Source organism: Schistocerca americana, chromosome 9, assembly GCF_021461395.2.
Source record: "Schistocerca americana isolate TAMUIC-IGC-003095 chromosome 9, iqSchAmer2.1, whole genome shotgun sequence".
Lineage (NCBI taxonomy): Eukaryota > Metazoa > Arthropoda > Insecta > Orthoptera > Acrididae > Schistocerca > Schistocerca americana.
This window is the reverse complement of record NC_060127.1, coordinates 31,557,109-31,577,744: the sequence shown is the minus strand read 5'-3', so window position 1 is coordinate 31,577,744 and position 20,636 is coordinate 31,557,109. Positions and strand designations below refer to the sequence as shown.

Here is a 20,636-nt window from a genome sequence, read left to right as displayed (position 1 = left end):
TTCTGTAGCACCACATTTCGAAAGCTTCTATTCTCTTCTTGTCCAAACTATTTATCGTCCATGTTTCACTTCCATACATGGCTACACTCCATAAAAATACTTTCAGAAATGACTTCCTGACACTTAAATCTATATTCGATGTCAACAAATTTCTCTTCTTCAGGAACGCTTTCCTTGCCATTGCCAGTCTACATTTTATATCCTCTCTACTTCGACCATCATCAGTTATTTAGCCCCACAAATAGCAAAACTCCTTTACTACTTTAAGTGTCTCATTTCCTAATCTAATTCCCTCAGCATCACCCGACTTAATTCGACTACACTGTCCATTCCGTTCAACTGCTCTTCCAAGTCCTTTGCCGTCTCTGACAGAATTACAATGTCATCGGCAAACCTCAAAGTTTTTATTTCTTCTCCCTGGATTTTAATACCTACTCCAAATTTTTCTTTTGTTTCTTTCACTGCTTGCTCAATATACAGATTGAATAAGATCGGGGAGAGGCTACAATCCTGTCTCACTCCCTTCCCAACCACTGCTTCCCTTTCATGCCCCTCGACTCTTGTAACTACCATCTGGTTTCTGTACAAATTGTAAATAGCCTTTCGCTCCCTGTATTTTACTCCTGTCACCTTTAAAATTTGAAAGAAAGTATTCCAGTCAATAAATAAGGGCTCTACAATGAATAGACCTTCAGAAGAAGACATGTGCCTCATAGATCTGTAGGCATGCGTTTTAGAGCGCATGTTTACTTGGCTATTTTGCTTGTTTTGGTTCATTCTACTGCCTCTGAAACGTGCCTCCCTACAATAATAGCGAAACGCTTCGGGTTCATGTATTCCACCCGCTTATAACTTTCGAATTGTTCGCTTACGGAGCAGGGTCCCTTACCTCAGACTGATAGATTTATCCTGCTGCAACATCGCTAATACTCTGTATCATCATCATGGAGTCAACCTGTATAATGGAAACGTTTTTAGCACCTGTAACATCGACGTTCTGCAGCCTAGCTGCATGACATTTCTGGACACTGGTTCCTATCCTCATTTTGTTCCTCGAGGCGGCTTCTAAATCCCTTCGAAGTACGTCTGCGTAATTTTGAAACTCCCTGTACGTATGTACGAGCGTGAATGTATGTTCCACAACTACTACCAAACCACTAGACCGATCTCATCCATACTTGTTGCATATCTCACTTACTCTTTGGAGAGAATCGCTGTTGGGGTAAGAAGCACCTACATAGTATATAAAGCGATGTAGCTCATATCCATACTTTATTCGTCCAATATTTGGGAATGAGAGCATTTAGTAACGTGCAACAGACTTTACACGTCATTTCAACCGTTTACTAAACTTTTCCTCGATGACAACCCTCACCAAATGATGAAAGAATAAAAGTATGTCCCTTACTATAGTTTCATTGTTCATGCAGTAAAACTGTCACATTAAGCACGACGTTTTAATTTATTACTTCCCTATTACTAACTGTATTCGCGGCACACTTTTGGGACAGTATTCACACATACCACTGATTATTCAAGCAAAATTATATCGTTGTACGACACGTAGTTCTGGAGACATGACATCATAAACACCGAGAAGCGTGGAAAGCTGCCGTATCAGAAGATTCGAATTATTGCTTCGTTGCTGCTAACTCTATTCGCAACTCATTCCGCAGTGGGTATCCACAAAAACATAACATTGTACGACTCATAGTTCAGAATGCCGAAAATCGTGAAAATCTGCCCCATCATGCGTGACATTTTAACTTATTACTTCTTTACTACTTACCCCACTTGCGACACGTCTTGCCAAATTCCCGTTTATCACGAAATGTACTAGAAAAATTATAGCATCGATCCTCGAATATGGTACTGTCCAAAACAAGTCCATACTAATTTCTCTGTTCACCTCTAAATAAAGTTAAAACTCAGAAAAAATTGGTAGAGGTACATGAATACGCTGTCTTCCACATAAAGAGTGTTAAGATTTCTCTCTTCGCGTTTTCCCAACTACAGCACTGAAGTTACGACTCAATAAAAAATTCATGCTGCCCTTGATCTACATATATACGAGTATTTTAGAATTTCACTTAGCTGATGGAAGCAGTTTAGATATTCATATACATTGCCATTAAACTGAGATTCATTTGTATTTATCTTTTTCCGTCTCACCTTCTACAACACCAAAATGAAACCGCCGTAAACTGGCAACTGCTCGTGTAGCGAAACGCGCAGTGCGGTAACCTGCGATACAGGGAGTGCGTCATGTCCGCTTCGAATTCAGGATGCTAGTTTACGACCTTGGACTCACGTGCCAGGTTTTTAGGCGGTCTCCCGCGCTCGTTTAAACAAATGCTAGGCTGGTACCCATATTCTACGTCAGTGACTGCGGTACGCAAGACACACAACAAAGAGAACACGACTTCGCTCCCTTAGATCACCTTGACGACTGTGGTGTCAGGAAAGGGCACCTGGCCGAAAGTTAAATACATTTCTTTTATTTCACGTCTGTGTTGACAAATTTGTAGGTCCTCGGAGTATGGAGGCGAAATAAAAGAAATTTATTCTACATTTTCGGGTCACTGTTCCATTCGTGAGCTTAACGCAACTTGTGAAGTACAGTCAAATAATAAAACAAATGCCGGCCGAAGTGGCCGTGCCGTTAAAGGCGCTGCAGTCTGGAACCGCAAGACCGCTACGGTCGCAGGTTCGAATCCTGCCTCGGGCATGGATGTTTGTGATGTCTTTAGGTTAGTTAGGTTTAACTAGTTCTAAGTTCTAGGGGACTCATGACCTCAGCAGTTGAGTCCCACAGTGCTCAGAGCCATTTGAGCCAACCAATAAAACAAATCCTGATACAGCAGACCTATACTAGTAGCGCTAGGGAGAAGAAGAGGAGGAAGAGAGAAAATTGGCACGTATTGAGAGAAAATAGTAAATATTTCAAATTTTGTACATCGTTCGTTGCACATAATGTACCCAAAGATTGTGAAAGTAGACTCTCAATTGGAAGAAGTTTCGATGTTCAAATATGCTGCCATCCACCTGAAGAACGGATATTTCTGTTGGTGTTTCACCAGCAATAAAACGGACATTAAAATATAAAACGTAAAGCGGTAAATACAGATGAAGAAAATATTTTATCTATCTTTTTGCACCATTTTTTCGCCCTTTATCTACATAAACAGTCCGACTGAATTAACAGTTGGAAGAGATATTGATCTTCGAGTCCACTGCCATCCACACGAAGTCACGTCCAATTTCTCTGTTTGCCTTTCCCCACCTACAGTACGCAAAAATACGTGAACTAGTATGGACTGAGTAAAAAACTGCTGTTTCATACTTTTTTGCTTCAGTTGCGGCCGTCTACCTACGCGAATACTGTTACTGTATTTGAGTCTGCTGTTACAAAAGATCTCGATTGAATACACTGCCATTCATAGGAAGTCACTTCAAATTTCTATGTTCACTTTTCACTAGCTACAGCACTCAAATAGGTAAATCCATAAAAAAGAAACGTTCGGAAACTTGCGAGTATGGCTCACGCGCTGAGGGTTCCGCACAAAGTTCATCTATCTTCGGAATCGATAGTTTCAACGATTTTAACTTCTTATGGATAACAATACTCGCAAGATATCAGAATATTGACGTAAATGATCGTATGTTTTGATTGCATTGATGTAGAAGTTCAACTTTTTTACACTGCCAAGAGCCATGACAAGTCAACTCGTTCCCGAGAAAAGGGATCTTACCAGACTGACGAACACTCAGACAACAAATGACACAGAAATGATAATTTTTCGTGTGGTAGAATTACAAACAACATTATTTTTTTATTTTTTGGTTGGTTCTACTGTGGAACCTTGCTTCTTGCCAAGTTTTATGATTCTAGGTCAACTGGTTCAAATGGCTATGAGTACTATGGGACTGAACATCTGAGGTCATCAGTCCCCTAGAACTTAGAACTACTTAAACCTAACTAACCTAAAGACATCACACGCATCCATGGCCGAGGCAGGATTCGAACCTGCGATCGTAGCGGTCGCGCGGTTCCAGACTGAAGCGCCTAGAACCGCTCGGTCACAGAGGCCGGCTAGGTCAACTGGAAGCACGTTATAAGTTTTGATGACTGAATTATCGAGCAACAAAATATGTGACATAAATGACCGTACCTTTTGATTGAGTTTAGAAGCTTAACTTTTTTACACCACCAAGGGACCATAGTTTTAACTTCACCTGTCTACCTAAACCTGAGAAAAAAAGGTTTTAACAAACGTACAGACAAACAGTCGGATAACTAATGAAAAAAATTCATGTGATATAGCTACAAATTAAAATTTTCGGATTTTTTTTTTTCCTTTACCAGCTTCTTGCCATATTTCATGTTCACAGGTCGACGGCAAGTGTCCTATAGGTTTTAAAGAGTTAGTTTATGAGTATCAAAATACGTAAATGGCTATATCTTTTGGCTGCATTGGCTAAGAACGTTAACGCTTTTACACCACGAAAGGTCCATAGACCTCGATACGTGACCTTAATACCTCAGGCCATTCTTGTGTTGCAGAAGAGGTGTCTTCACGGACAGACAGATAATTTTTCGTGCGATATGACTACAAATTAAAAATATCGCTGTGAAATCTTGCTTTTTGGCAAATTTCATGATTCCAGGTCAACGGGAAGTATCCTTCATTTTTTGATAAGTGAGTATAGAGTGTCAAAATACATAAAACGTCGTGCTTTTTGATTTCGTTGACTTAGAAGCATAAAGTTTTTGCAGCACCAAGGCACTAGAGATCTCACTACATAGTTTAAATTTCAACTTGATACTTAACAAAATGGATATTTAACAGTCGGACAGAGAGATAGACGGACAACAAGCTGATTTTTTATGGCTTCATTTATTACAGGTCGATGTGCGGAAAACTAAAAATTCCTCGGCCAAATTTTTTGCGGCCCTTTACCTGTGCAAACGTGCTAAATTAATTTAAATTCACCGCTGGGGAAAAAATTTTAGGTCTTGGAATCCTCTGCGATCGGCGCGAACTCACCTCTAGTTCCGGTGTTTACTTCGAGGCGGTCAAACTTCGCGCGAGACGGGACGAGGGGAGACCTGTTGATATGCGGCTCGCACCTGGAGACGCTGATCTGTTTATCGTCCGCTGCCCTGCCGCCGACGTGCGACGCGAAGCGGTCCGCCCGTTGCTCCGTGTTGCAGACGACGCGCGCCACCGGACTTGCCAGCTAGTCTGCGTGCGACCCTTGCCGTGTCCTAGCTGCCGCCGCCACCGCAGCCAACAATCGACTGGCCGCCGCCGCCGCCTCCCGGTACAAAGTTACTCGCGCCTCTGGCAGCTGCGGCCGGAGTCCGCACCGCGGCGCCACCGCCGCCGCAGCTCCCTGTCGCTGACGGCCACCGTCCGGCGAGGCGAGACTACCTCTCAAACCGACGCGGTGTCGCTGAAGGACCAACAGGCAGGGGAGGCCCCCACACGCAGTGCGTCTCGGACTTCGCCCGTCTGTCGTGAAATTACAGTACATACAAGATATACAGTATTGTTCCACCTGGAACTGAAAGCGCTTCCGTCGGCTTACTCGCTTCGTCATATACGACACACTTACCCACTTGTTAGTACATCGATGAGAAACATTATGACCACCTGCTTAATAGATTGTCTGTCCATCTTTGGAACGAAATGCATAACTGATTATGCGTATGAAGGCCTGTGGAGGTATGTGGCATTATATACGGAGGTCCACTGATCGTGACCGGGCCAAACATCTCACGAAATAATCATCAAACGAAAAAACTACAAAGAACGAAACTCGTCTAGCTTGAAGGGGGAAACCAGATGGCACTATGGTTCGCTCGCTAGATGGCGCTGCCAAACGGATATCAACTGAGTTTCTTTTAAAAATAGGAACACCCATTTTTATTACATATTCGTGTAGTACGTAAAGAAATATGAATGTTCTAGTTGGACCACTTTTTTCGCTTTGTGACAGATGGCGCTGTAATAGTCACAAACGTATAAGTACATGGTGTCACGTAACATTCCGCCACATTTGCTTCTTGATACATTACCCGTGTTAAAATGGACCGTTTACCAATTGCAGAAAAGGTCGATATCGAGTTGTGTATAGCTACTGTAATCAAAAATGACCAACGAGCGTGTGCTATGTATGCTGCTCGGTATCCTGGATGACATCATCCAAGTGTCCGGACCGTTCGCCGAATAGTTACGTTATTTAGCGAAACAGGAAGTGTCCAGCCACATGTGAAACGTCAGCCACGACCTGCAACAAATGATGACGCCCAAGTAGGTGTTTTAGCTGCTGTCGCGCTAATCCGCACATCAGTAGCAGAGAAATTGCTCGAGAGTCTGGAATCTCAAAAACGTCGGTGTTGAGAATGCTGCATCAACATCGATTGCACCCCTACCACATTTCTAAGCACAAGGAATTGCATGGCGACGACTTTGAACGTCGTGTACAGTTCTGCCACTGGGCACAAGAGAAATTACGGGACGATGATACATTTTTTGCACGCGTTCTATTTAGCGACGAAGCGTCATTCACCAACAGCGGTAACGTAAACCGGCATAATACGCACTATTGGGCAACGGAAAATCCACGATGGCTGCGACAAGTGGAACATCAGCGACCTTGGCGGGTTAATGTGTGGTGCGGCATTATGGGAGGAAGGATAATTGGCCACCATTTTATCGATGGCAAATGGTGCAGTGTATGCTGATTTCCTACGTAATGTTGCACCGATGTTACTACAAGATGTTTCACTGCATGACAGAATGGCGATGTACTTCCAACAAGATGGATGTCCGGCACATAGCTCGCGTGCGGTTGAAGCGGTATTGAATAGCATATTTCATGACACGTGGATTGGTCGTCTAAGGACCATACCATGGCGCGCACGTTCACCGGATCTGACGTCCCCGGATTTCGTTCTGTGGAGAAAGTTGAAGGATATAATATGCTATCGTGATCCACCGACAACGCCTGACAACATGCGTCATCGCATCGTCAACGCATTTGCGAACATTACGGTAGGCGAATAACTCGCTGTTGACAGGAATGACGTTACACGTATTGTCAAATGCATTGAGGTTGACGGACATCATTTTGAGCATTTATTGCGTTAATGTTGTATTTACAGGTAATCACGCTGTAACATCTTGCGTTCTCAGAAATGATAAGTTCACAAGGGTACATGTATCACATTGGAACAACCGAAATAAAATGTTCAAACGTACATATGTTCTTATTTTTATTTTAAAAACCTACCTGTTACCAACAGTTCGTCTAAAATTGTGAGCCATAAGTTTGTGACTGTTACAGCGCCATCTATCACAAAGCGAAAAAAGATGTCCAACTAAAACATTCATATTTCTTTACGTACTACACGAATATGTAATAAAAAATGGGGGTTCCTATTTAAAATAAACGCAGTGATATCCATTTGACCTATGGCAGCGCCATCTAGCGGGCCAACCATAGCGCCATCTGATTTCCCCCTTCAAGCTAGACAAGTTTCGTTCTTTGTAGGTCTTTCGTTTGAAGCTTATTTCGTGAGATATTTGGCCTGCCACGATCAATGGACCACCCTGCTGTATATCTACACAGAAGTAATATAACTCCGGTAAGTAACGCGCTGCTGATTTTCGTACTCGGTGAAGCACCCAATAGCGACCCACATGGGTTCCATAGAATTTACATCAGGCGAATTTTGTCACCGAGACATTTACGTCAGCTCACTATAATGCTCCTCACAGCACTGCAGCACGGTTCTGGCTCCGAGACACGGACAATACACTCCTGAAAGACGGCATCGCTGTCGTGTAATACATCCAGCATGAGGGGACACAGGTGATTCGCAGGTGTCAGCGTGTCTTTTATTACTACCACAGGTCCCATGCAAGCGCAGAAGAATGTCTACCGTACCATAATACTGTTGTGTGTGGCGCGCTGCACGTTTCGAGCCGCGGTTCACCTCTATGACGGTGTTTGCGGAAACGACCGTCGATCTAAGTTAGCAAAAGGGTAATTCACCCGAAGAGCCGACACGTTTCCATTGATCGACGGTCGGATCCGATAGTCCCGTGCCGACTGCAACCATAGCTGACGATGTCGTTGGGTCAACATCTGAACACGTAGGGATGGTCCCCTGCGATGTACAGTAAATGGCGTACTCCAAAGGACTTCTGCGAGCACCAGTAATGTGCTCTTTGAGCAGAGATGCCACTTTTTATTTTAATGTCGTGTGACGAGGGCCTCCCTTCGGGTAGACCGTTCGCCTGGTGCAAGTCTTTCGATTTGACGCCACTTCGGCGACTTGCGCGTCGATGGGGATGAAATGATGCTGAGTAGGAGAACACAACACCCAATCCCTGAGCGGACAAAACCTCCGACCCAGCCGGGAATCGAACCCGGGCCATTTGAATTGACATTCTGTCACGCTGACCACTCAGCTACCGGGGGCGGACATAGAGATCCCACTGATCACCATCTATCGTACTTTAAGAGCAGACAGACCTCCGAACCCCACGTTCTTTGTAGAGTAGTGGGCGTTCAGTCATTTAGCCATTTACAGCCTAATGGTATTTCCCAGTTCTTCTACCTCCTTCTGTAGATGCTCACGAGAATAGCACGTGAAAATTCGACCAGCTTCGCCGGTTTCGAGATACTCATTCACAGGCTCTATGCTATAATCGCTCTTTGACAACGAATTTCCCACTTTGCAACCTATATCTTCGATAGGTTGATCCCCCCCCCCCCCCCGTCCCTGACTATTCCGCTTACGTACTTCTGTTACCTCATCATATGCCCACAACCCCACCAGGTGGCGTCCAGCGCCGCGGTTGGCACCGATGTTTTGGCTTGTAAGTGTATTTCGGAGCATTTATTCCGTCTTGCGGGCTATGCTGGTTAATCGGATGTGGCATGTTAATGTTAAGAGGTAGCCAGATGCCCTTCCTGTCTCCACCCTCTACCCTTCGGGAAGGAATTAGTGTACCCGAACTGTCTGCGTCTAGTATAATCCATGGAATAGTGCGAATGTGGTCAGATGTCGGCGAGCCGTGTAACTGAGGCAGAACTTGGGGACCTGCCCGGTATTCAACTAGCGTGATGTGGAAAACCGCCTAAAAACCACATCTACACCAGCCATCATCGTTAATCCGCCTGGCGCATTCGATACATGGCCAGCGCGCCTACCCGAGTCCAGGAAGCAGCGCATTAGCACTCTCGGCTACCCTGGCGGGTTTTGTCAGTTTATATGCAGTACTGCCACGAAATCACACGCAGTGAGTTGCGTTTCCTTAGCCACAACTGTACTTGTTTGCCGGCCGCAGTGGCCAAGTGGTTCTAGGCGCTTGTTCGGAACCACGCGGCTGCTACGGTCGCAGGTTCGAATCCTGCCTCGGGCATGGATGTGTGTGATGTCCTCAGCTTAGTTAGGTTTAAGTAGTTCTAAGTTTAGGAGACTGATGACCTCAGATGTTAAGTCCCATAGTCCTTAGAGCCATTTTTGTACTTGTTTACTGTAACGCCACCGCGTGGTTCCGAAAACGGGCATGGAATGCCAAGTACAGTAATATCGTTGTCGGGGAATACATGTGATGAATGCTGTTCTAGTAGTCCAGTCAAATGGTGATTCTTTGTTGAACATTTTGTAGAAGCTTTTTTGACAATCCTTCTATATATTTTCAAGAGTGCTCGATCCGAATTATCAAAGCCCCACTAAAAATTTCAATCTCTCTTGATTCATGGTGGATACTGGACAGTCTTCGAAGTAAAATCTCCAAAAACGAATTAATGGAATCCAGATACTGATGAAACCAAATAAGCAAGTGCTGGTGTATCTGATTCTCTATACAGGCGGTGCATAGGACCCTGAAGATGGCATTACTAAGATGCCGAAATCGGTCGTCTAAATATTGTAACTTTTCCTGTGGTGAACACTAAAATTTCGGCGCGGAAATCAGTCAAGATTGGAAATAAATACGAAAAATTTGGACTTTTAAAGGTTTTCACTGGTATCCCGGAAACGGAGCAATTTTCAACAAGTAAAAAGGACGAAAATTTTCAGAAAATAAGCCTGAGTCATTTTCTCCGTCAGACTAACCATGTGGCGTACAGATTGAACTCTGAGTAATTTCCATCGCTACAATCAAAAGCCAAGTCCTCGTTCCTCAATATGCTATGACATTATGTTCATTGAAACGTTAAGTTTTCATCACCCCTACAGTTAAAAGGCGATTAAGTAACATATGTCAATGATATAGTAATTATGCTTTAAAAAATGTTCAAATGTGTGTGAAATCTTATGGGACGTAACTCCTAAGGTCATCGGACCCTAAGCTTACACACTACTTAACCTAAATTATCCTAATAACTAACACACACACCCATGCCCGAGGGAGGACTCAAACCTCCGCCAGGATCAGCCGCACAATCTATAACTGCGGCGCCTCAGACCGCATGGCTAATCCCACGCGGCAATTATGCTTTAAAAATGGCTCTGAGCACTATGGGACTTAACTTCTGAGGTCATCAGTCCCCTAGAACTTTTTTTTTCTTTAAAAAAAAATCTTTATTAACAACAATATTAATTATACATACAGATGTATCGAAAAATTTATTCTAACACGTGCTGTTGAGGTGAAACAGTAAATGAGAAATATCTTAAATATCAATACAGTTGCCGAATTTCTCAAGTCTATTATGTCGGCTGTACTGATTTCTATATGAATCTGAATTTTCACTGCTACCAAAATTTCGGCCCGGAAGCAGGTGAAAACTTAGAACCACTTAAACCTAACTAACCCAAGGACATCACACACATCCATGCCCGAGGTAAGATTCGAACCTGCTACCGTAGCGGTCGCGCGGTTCCAGACTGTAGCGCCTAGAACCGCTCTGCCACCCCGGCCAGCTAATTATGCTTTATTTAGCATAAGGTAATAATGATAAGAATAACTATCATAATGGTACATATTTTCTTCAATAATTTTAAAGTAATTTCTAAGATGTTTCATCCTCTTTGCGCTTCGTGCACCACTGCTCTCGCCTTCACTTCATTTGTGTACAAAATGAGAATGTATGTGGGTAACGTTCTCTTTATATCCAGAAAAAGTCAGCATCACCGTAAACAGCATCGTTTCCGAGTTATAAGCGAAAAAAAAGATAAAAGTCTCAGTTTCTCATGGTTTTCATTTTTCACCTGCTTCTGGGCCGAAATTTTGGTAGCAGTGAAAATTCAGATTCATATAGAAATCAGTACAGCCGACATAATCGACTTGAGAAATTCGGCAACTGTATTGATATTTAAGATATTTCTCATTTACTGTTTCACCTCAACAGCACGTGTTAGAATAAATTTTTCGATCTTTCTGGAGATCCAAAACAAAGTAAAATAACGTATGTACCTCCTAACTCTTTGCAGTTAGCAGAAAAGAAAATAACTGTACATAGATGTTCAGTTTACCTAAGTAGTTGCGTCAGCAACCGGGTTGTCTACTCAGAACCACATATAAGAGTAACGTGTTTAGCAACTGTGATCAGTGTTTCAAATAATGCTGGGGGAAAGTAATAGGAGATCAGGAAGACAAGAACATGCTCATAAGCTATAACCAACAGGTTTCAGATATTATTACTAGACAATTTAGCAGTACCAGTTTACGGGTAGGGCTTACAACTAATGACGTTATTCACTTCAGACTCAGCACCGTGTGAATAGAAAAGCTTCGAAATACGCGACAATAGGTATATATAGACTAAAGTGTGGCAACTATCCAGACGTTTACATGGTTCAAACACGCATGACGTTTGAAATACAGTTCAGAGACCACGCTTCGATTCAAACTAATAAAACAACGTTTACTAAGAGTCTTTAAAAATCGAAGCATACACTATGTGATCAAAAGTATCTGGACACCCCCTAAAAAATACGTTTCTCATATTAGGTGCATTGTGCTGCCACCTACTGCCAGGTACTCCATATCAGCGACCTCAGTAGTCATTAGACATTGTGAGAGAGCAGAATGGGGTGCTCCGTAGAACTCACGGATTTCGAACGTGATCAGGTGATTGGATATCAGTTATGTCATACATCTGTATGCGAGATTTCCACACTCCTAAACATGCCTAGGTCCACTGTTTCCGATGTGATACTGAAGTGGGAACTTGAAGGGATATTTACACCACAAATGGGTACAGGCCGACCTCGTCCGTTGACGGACAGAGACCGTCGACAGTTGAAGAGGATCGTAACGTGTAATAGGCAGACCATCACACAGGAATTCCAAACTGCATTAGGCTCCATTATGACAGGCGGGAGATGAGAAAACTTGGATTTCGTAGTCAAGCGGCTGCTTACAAGTCACACGTCACGCCTGTAAATGCCAAACGACGCCTCGCTTGGTGTAAGAAGCGTAAACATTAGATGATTGAACAGTGGAAAAACGGTACACAATGTGGCGATCCGATGGCAGGGTGTGGGTATGGCGAATGTCCTGTGAACGTCATCTGACAGCGTGTGTTCATCTACATCTATGTGATTACTCTGCTGTTCACAATTAAGTGCCTGGCAGAGTGTTCAATGAACCACCTTCAAGCTGCCTCTCTACCGTTCCAATCTCGAACTGCACACGGGAAAATTTAGCACTAAATTTTTTCTGTGCGAGCCCTAATTTCTCATACTTTATCGTGATGGTCATTTCTCCCTATATAGGAGGGTGCCCTCAGAATGTTTCCCCAATATGAGGAGACAACTGGTGATTGAAATTTCATGAGAAGATTCCATCGCAACGAAAAACGCCTTTATTTTAATGATTGCCACTGCAATTCACGTATCATGTCTGCGGGAATATCTCCCGTATTTAACGATAATGCAAAACGAGCAGCTGAACTTTTTCAATATCATCCTTCAGTCCCACATGATGCGGACCCCACACCGCACAGCTGTACTCCAGAATAGGGCGGACAAGTATAGTGTAAGCCGTCTCTTTAGTAGATCTGTTGCACCTTCTAAGTGTTTTGCCAATGAATCGCAGTCTTTGGTTTGCTACACCCACAACAATATCTCTGTGATCGTTCCAATTTAGGGTATTAGTAATTGTAATTCTTTTTGGTCATCTGGTGACTTTAAAAGACGGCAAATGACTGCATCATCTTCAAATAATCTAAGACGGCTACTCAGATCGTCTCTTATGTCGTTAATATAGCTCACGAACAATAGAGGGCCTATAACACTTCCTTGGGGAACGCCGGATATTTCTTCTGTTTTACTCGATGACTTTCCATCTATTACTACGAACTGTGACCAATCTGATAGAAATTAACTAATCCAGTCGCACAACTGAGGCGATATTCCGTAGGCACATAGTTTGGTTAGAAGACGCTTGTGAGGAACGGTGTCGAAAGCCTTCCGGAAATCCAAAAACATGGAGTTAATTTGACGTCCCCTGTCGACGGCACTCGTCAGAGCTAGTTGTGTTCCGCAAGAACGATAATTTCTGAAACCGTGCTGACTATGTGTCAGTAAATCGTTTTGTTCGAGGTACTTCATAATGTTCGAATACAGTATATGTTCCAAGACCCTACTGCAAATCGCCGGCCGGAGTGGCCGAGCCGTTCCAGGCTCTACAGTCTGGAACCGCGCGACCGCTACGGTCGCAGGTTCGAATGCTGCCTCGGGCATGGATGTGTGTGACGTCCCTAGGTTAGTTAGTTCTAAGTAGTTCTAAGTTCTATTGGACTGATGACCTCAGAACTTAAGTACCATAGTGCTCAGAGCCATTTTGAACCTACTGCAAATCGACGTTAGTGATTTGGGCCGGTAATTCAGCTGATTACTCCTACTTCCCTTTCTGGGCATTGGTGTGACTTGGGCAACGTTCCAGTCTTTAGGTATGGAACTTTCTGTGAGCGAGTGGTTGCATATAATTGCTAAATATGAAGCTATTGCATCTGCATACTCTGAAAGGAACCTGACTGGTATACAATCTGGACTGGAGGCCTAGTCTTTATTAAGTGATTTAAGCTGCTTTGCTACACCGACGATATCTAGTTCTTGATTGTTCTTGATTGGAATTCGGGAATATTTACTTCGTCTTCATTGATAAAGGAGTTTCGGAAAACCGTGTTTAATGACTCTGCTTTGGTGGCACTGTCATCAGTGACTTTACCGTTGTTATCGCGCGGTGAAGGTACTGATTGCGTCTTTCCACAGGTGTGCTTTACATATGACCAGACTCTCTTTGGGTTTTCTGCCAGATTCCGAGTTTCGTTGAGGAAATTATTAAAAGCATCACACATTGAAGTACACGCTATATTCCGAACATCTGCTAAACTTTGCCAATCTTCGGGATTTTGCGTTCTTTTAAATCTGGCATGCTTTATTTCGTTGCTTCTGCAACAGAGATCTGACCAGTTTTGTGTACCATGGGGGATCAGAACCATCACTTTTTAATTTATGTGGTATATATCTCTCAACTGCACTGTGTAAACAGTAAAATTCGGAGGCGGTGGTGTTATGGTGTGGTCATGCTTTTCATGGAGGGGCTTGCACCCCTTGTTGTTTTGCGTAGCACTATCACAGCACAGGCCTACACTGATGAATTAAGCGTCTTCTTGATTGCCACTGTGGAAAGGAAATATGGGGATGGCGATTGCATCTTTCAACACGATCGAACACCTGTTCATAATGCACGGCCTGTGGCGGAGTTGTTACACGACAGTAATACAGGGTGATTCAAAAAGAATACCACAACTTTAGGAATTTAAAACTCTGCAACGACAAAAGGCAGAGCTAAGCACTATCTGTCGGCGAATTAAGGGAGCTATAAAGTTTCATTTAGTTGTACATTTGTTCGCTTGAGGCGCTGTTGACTAGGCGTCAGCGTCAGTTGATGCTAAGACGGCGACCGCTCAACAGAAAGCTTTTTGTGTTATTGAGTACGGCAGAGGTGAATCGACGACAGTTGTTCAGCGTGCATTTCGAACGAAGTATGGTGTTAAACCTCCTGATAGGTGGTGTATTAAACGTTGGTATAAACAGTTTACAGAGAATGGGTGTTTATGCAAAGGGAAAAGTTCTGGACGGCCGAGAACGAGTGATGAAAATGTAGCACGCATCCAGCAAGCATTTGTTCGCAGCCCAGGAAAATCGACTCGCAGAGTTAGCAGAGAGCTGCAAATTCCACAATCAACTGTATGGAGAGTCCTACGAAAAAGGTTAGTTATGAAACCTGAACGTCAACTACCCGAGGCGATGTATCGGCCGCCAGGCAGCCCGTGACAGAGCACTTCATCACTGGCCTGAAGCCCTGATCTTACCCCCTGCGATTTTTTCTTATGGGGGTATGTTAAGGATATGGTGTTTCGGCCACCTCTCCCAGCCGCCATTGATGATTTGAAACGAGAAATAACAGCAGCTATCCAAACTGTTACGCCTGATATGCTACAGAGAGTGTGGAACGAGTTGGAGTATCGGGTTGATATTGCTCGTGTGTCTGGAGGGGGCCATATTGAACATCTCTGAACTTGTTTTTGAGTGAAAAAAAACTTTTTTAAATACTCTTTGTAATGATGTATAACAGAAGGTTATATTATGTTTCTTTCATTAAATACACATTTTTAAAGTTGTGGTATTCTTTTTGAATCACCCTGTATAAGTGTAATGGACTGGCCTGCACAGAGTCCTGACCTCAATCCAACAGAATACCTTTGGGGTGTTTTGGAACGCCGACTTCGTGCCAGGCCTCACCGACCGACATCGATACCGCTCCTCAGTGCAGCAGTCCATGAAGAATGGGCTGCCATTCCCCAAGAAATCTTCCACAGCCCGTGATTTAACTTATGCCTGCGAGAGTGGAAGCTGTCTTCAAGGCTGAAAAGTGGGCCAACACCATACTGAATTCCAGCATTACCAATTGTGGGTGCCACGAACTTAAGTCATTTTCAGTCAGGTGTTCGGATACTTTTGAGCACTTAGTGTACTGTTGAAATTATCGATACGCATTTGGAAGCGCTGCAGAAAGAACATAAGGGGAACCTCCTGACAATGTTGGAAGAAATTTAGATTTTTAGAGCCCGTCTTCAAGAGCCTGGCAACACATTATTTTTGTGTGTCGTCAGTTTTCTGACTGAATTGATGCGGCCCCCGACGATTTCCTCTGCAGTGCCAACCTCTTCATCTCAGAGTAGCACTTGCAAACTTATGGCCTCAATAATTTACTGTATTACTCGAATCTCTGTCTTCCTCTACAACTCACTCTAGCGCCCTGGAAGTCATTACCTGATGTCTTAACAGATGTCGTATCATCCTGTGCCTTCTCCTTGTCAGTATTTTCCTCATACTCCTTTCCCCTCCGATTCTGCACAGAACCTCCTCATTCCTTACCTTATCAGTCCACATAATTTTCAACATTTGTCTGTAGCACCACACCTCAGATACTTCGATTCTCTCCTCTTCCAGGTTTTCCACAGTCCACGTTTCATGCATTTTCGTAGAAACTTTTGAAGCCTGTTCCAACCATCCATCTCACCGCAGCACACTCTCTGAGTAGAGACAGCGGCAGCGCATCAGCTGACACCGCACACCTTCCCAGCAGCAGGCCGGCGCGCAGACTGGCTTTCGTACTCCCTGTACTGAAAACTGTGTGCTATACAACGCCACCAAGCAGGAGCTAATACAATGTTCCCTAACTGTCATACTCTGTTTGCACTAACTTTAGTTGCTTCACATACTTTCACTTTCTTAATTTATTGTTTTATATTTTTTACAGTTTTACACTTTAATTTTTTTTTAAGTTCATAATATATAATGCCATATCATGCAATTCTCGGCCCTCTACGTAACTCCACATTCATAATTTTACGATCCCTATGTCTTTCACTATTTATGCTGCTGTTTTTCTAGGCCTGTACTCTTAATATATTAACGAAAAAAATTTATACAGTTTTATTTTTATGCTTTCGGAACCTTATGACTATACACATTCAAAGTTTCACATTTTGAATGCCTGAAGATAATAATTCAGTTTTCCCTACTTTAATGATTTTAAGCATCCAATCTGGTATTTTAACATATGGTTGTTTACGTAATCGATTTTTCTCAATTACAATACAAGACCCTGTTTTGTTAAACCCATAGTATCCTTACCCCTATTCCTCCCTTCCCCTTATCCTTGCCTTCTTTGACCTCTACCAATCCCCCTTGCTCCATTTTGTAATTTTACTATTTTATGCCGATTACATTTTACATACCCTTTGTTCAACAATATTAGTGTTTCAGTGAGAATTTTTAAATAATTTCATATTCTATAATTTTAGCATAACCCCCGTTGTTAAACTCATGCCAGCTGAATCAACCTGCATTTATATACAGAATGGTCAGAAGAAAATTTGGCAAGCTTGTGAGATTGTTGCAGGGTAGATTACGCTGAGAAATAATTGTTAAGGGAAATATTCTATACGTAGCGCCATTTCTAAGTTAATGAGCATGGAACTTAGCTACGGTCATGTGGACGACCAGATACAATTATTAGTGTCATTTGTTCTAAAGCGTAGGTGATAGCGCACGAGACATTTCGGGTGTGGGCTTGGGTTCGATCGTTACTGTCATCCCATGTCTAATTTCTGTATCACTCTTTTATTCAGTTTCAGGAAAACAAATGAATAAAACAGTTCTAGACACTGTCTACGGTGGGCCACTTGAATTCGTGCACGCAATAGCCTGATTGTCTACATTCACTGCTAATGAACTTCAAAATGGTGCACAGTATTTAATTTGTTTCATGACACGTATTTCTCAGTGTATCCTACCCTACAACATCCATACAAACTTCTCAGACTGTTTCCGAACACGCTATTGTTGTTTTCGACGGGGTATGTGACTTATGACGTGGAGTCAAATCCTCCATCTTTTGCTTATGATTAACAACGCAAACAAGCATGGATTAAAATGTAGGATAACGGACACAGTTGAAAAATAGGATGAAAAAAGCAAAGACATTCCAGTAAACAGGGGCTCGCAAGCAGGACATCTGTGGGATAACTGCGAATATAGGGTTGTGGGACGTCACTGAGTCCGCAGCTCGCGGTCGTGCGGTAGCGTTCTCGCTTCCCACGCCCGGGTTCCCGGGTTCCCGGGTTCGATTCCCGGCGGGGTCAGGGATGTTCTCAGCCTCGTGATGCCTGAGTGTTGTGTGGTGTCCTTAGGTTAGTTAGGTTTAAGTAGTTCTAAGTTCTAGCGGACTGATGACCATAGATGTTAAGTCCCATAGTGCTCAGAGCCATTTGAACCATTTTGGACGTCACTGAAAAGAGAATAAAACATTGTCGTAGTTAATGTAATTATGACGAAAGAGCAATTTCGGCATCAGCTGCAATGGAGCACTGGAATGAATCCAACAGTGACAAGTGCAAATTTGTGCCGGACCAGCACTCCAACCCGTATTTCTCACTTACCGCGAGCAGTCGCTTTAACCGATTCAGCTATCCGAGCGGCTTCTTGTCCAATCCACATTACCATATGTTGCAAACTACATAGGCACACAGTTCCACCTGATTCCCGCAAAAGATCGAACAAAGGATTCGTCCGCACTGAATCTATCATTATTTGCTGTCGAGGTACATATACTTATACGTGTGGTGTCTGTTCTTTCTGACGCGTCCGAACATGCGACGAATGTGAATTTGGATTGGACGTGAAGCGCGCTCAGATAGCCGAGGTGGTTACTGTAGTGTTGGCAGAAGAGCCAACACTGTGTTTCTAGAGGAGGCCGAAATGCACGCGTTTAATTACACGCTGACTGGCGTGAGGTCTGGAACAGGACAATATCTTGAGAATTGCAAATAAAGAACGGTGATGATGTAATACTTAACTTTAATCCACAATTGTAGAACATCTCTCTTGACGGTACATGTTATAACCACAATATATATAGCAAAGGTCGTAGCAATTGACGTAGCTGAAGGCTATGCTAACTATCGTCTCGGCAAATGAGAGCGTATCGGTCAGTGTAGCATCGCTAGCAAAGTCGGCTGTACAACTGGGGCGAGTGCTAGGAAGTCTCTCTAGACCTGCCGTGTGGTGGCGCTCGGTCTGCGATCACTGACAGTGGCGACACGCGGGTCCGACGTATACTAATGGACCGCGGCCAATTTAAAGGCTACCACCTAGCAAGTGTGGTGTCTGGCGGTGACACCACAGTTACGACGACCGCTCGTAGTAAATAGGAAGTTGTGGTTCGAGTCCCGGTCTGACACGAAGATTCGTTTTTTTGGCATTGGATTTATTTCAGTGCTGGACTGCAGCTGATATCGAAATTTCTGTTTCGTTACATATATAAACGGCTGCAAAATTATGAGTGCACCACACATACAATAGACGTAAACTTTTCGGTTACGTACGCGTACATTGGGCTCAAATTTCACCCAGGGCCTAACTTAACAAGAAATACAGTACTGATTCAGCATTAGAATTTACTATAGACTAACACCTACTAAACGAGATCCTTGAAGCGTTCTCGCGTTTTGATGCAATATAGCATTCGCCTCTTCTGTGAGTTATGAACTGTTTCAAACAGCCCCGGATCATCTCTTATAGTTTGATAAGACTGTATAAATTGCTACTCCAGTTCTTCAATCTTGTTAAATGCTGTGTTGTTCTCTTGTGAGACGTCCCCAGACGGAAGACTCCAGAGGACTGGCCGAGCGAGGTGGCGCAGTGGTTAACACACTGGAGTCGCATTCGGGAGGACGACGGTTCAATCCCGCGTCCAGCCATTCTGATTTAAGTTTTCCGCGATTTATCTCAATCACTTCAGTCAAATGCTAGGATAGTCACTTTCAAAGCTCACGGCCGATTTCCTTTCCCATCCTTCCCTAATCCGAGACTGTGCTGAGTCTCTAATGACCTCGTTGTCGACGGGACGTTCAACGCTAACCTCCTCCGCTTCCTCATCCTACTCCTCCTCATGATCCTCATCCAGAGGATTGAGGGGAAGCCCAGTTACAAGCCCTGCTCGACCATATTTCCGCGTTAGAAGTTCGCAGCAGTATGTGCCGGTGTCCCCATTACGTCCGTACATTTCCCAAACATTGAACCTTCGACGAAGTTTAAACGCAATTAAATGGCGTTTTCATCAAAAAGTTAATATTTAAAATACATTTGTACTGACGAGAACACATTTCGTATGGAAGTCGGCAACTGGTTGTTATCATACATTCACAATTACCTCACACACGGCTAGTTTGCAGATCCATGACTACTTTGCACGTTCACCCGTTTTAGCTTTACCTGTTACTTGCGAGACAGCCTGTATTTACCACTATCGCTGTTCTGTTATGTCAAACCTCTATATGGAGAATATCTCAGATGATTCAGTGCAGAATATTCCATTTTTGAACAGTTTTATCACATTTTTTAAGTTTTAATTTTGTAATGAACCACAGCTTCAAACACAACAACATATTTCCAACTTTTAACAATAAATATTTTTGTTTTAGCCTTACTGGAGATACGAAACTTCGTAGTTTCTTCTTTGAATTCGCCTGTTAGTTAATAATTTGATTTTCAAGCCTGCGTAAGAGTAAATATCTCGCATGCATTCAAG

General features: G+C 43.3%; 1 protein-coding gene across 3 annotated transcripts in view; it reads right to left on the bottom strand.

The window, feature by feature from the left end:
* The window catches only part of LOC124551002 (connectin-like), a 750,563-nt gene that overhangs the window by 429,110 nt on the left and 300,817 nt on the right, over window positions 1–20,636 (bottom strand). For 2 of the 3 annotated variants that reach the window (XM_047125839.1, XM_047125838.1), the window contains exon 1: window positions 5,049–5,259. The exons of the other annotated variant lie outside the window; for it this stretch is intronic. The gene's annotated coding sequence lies outside the window, so the exon portion shown is untranslated. Of the gene's footprint in view, window positions 1–5,048; window positions 5,260–20,636 lie in introns of those variants that run through there. 3 annotated transcript variants of the gene reach the window in all.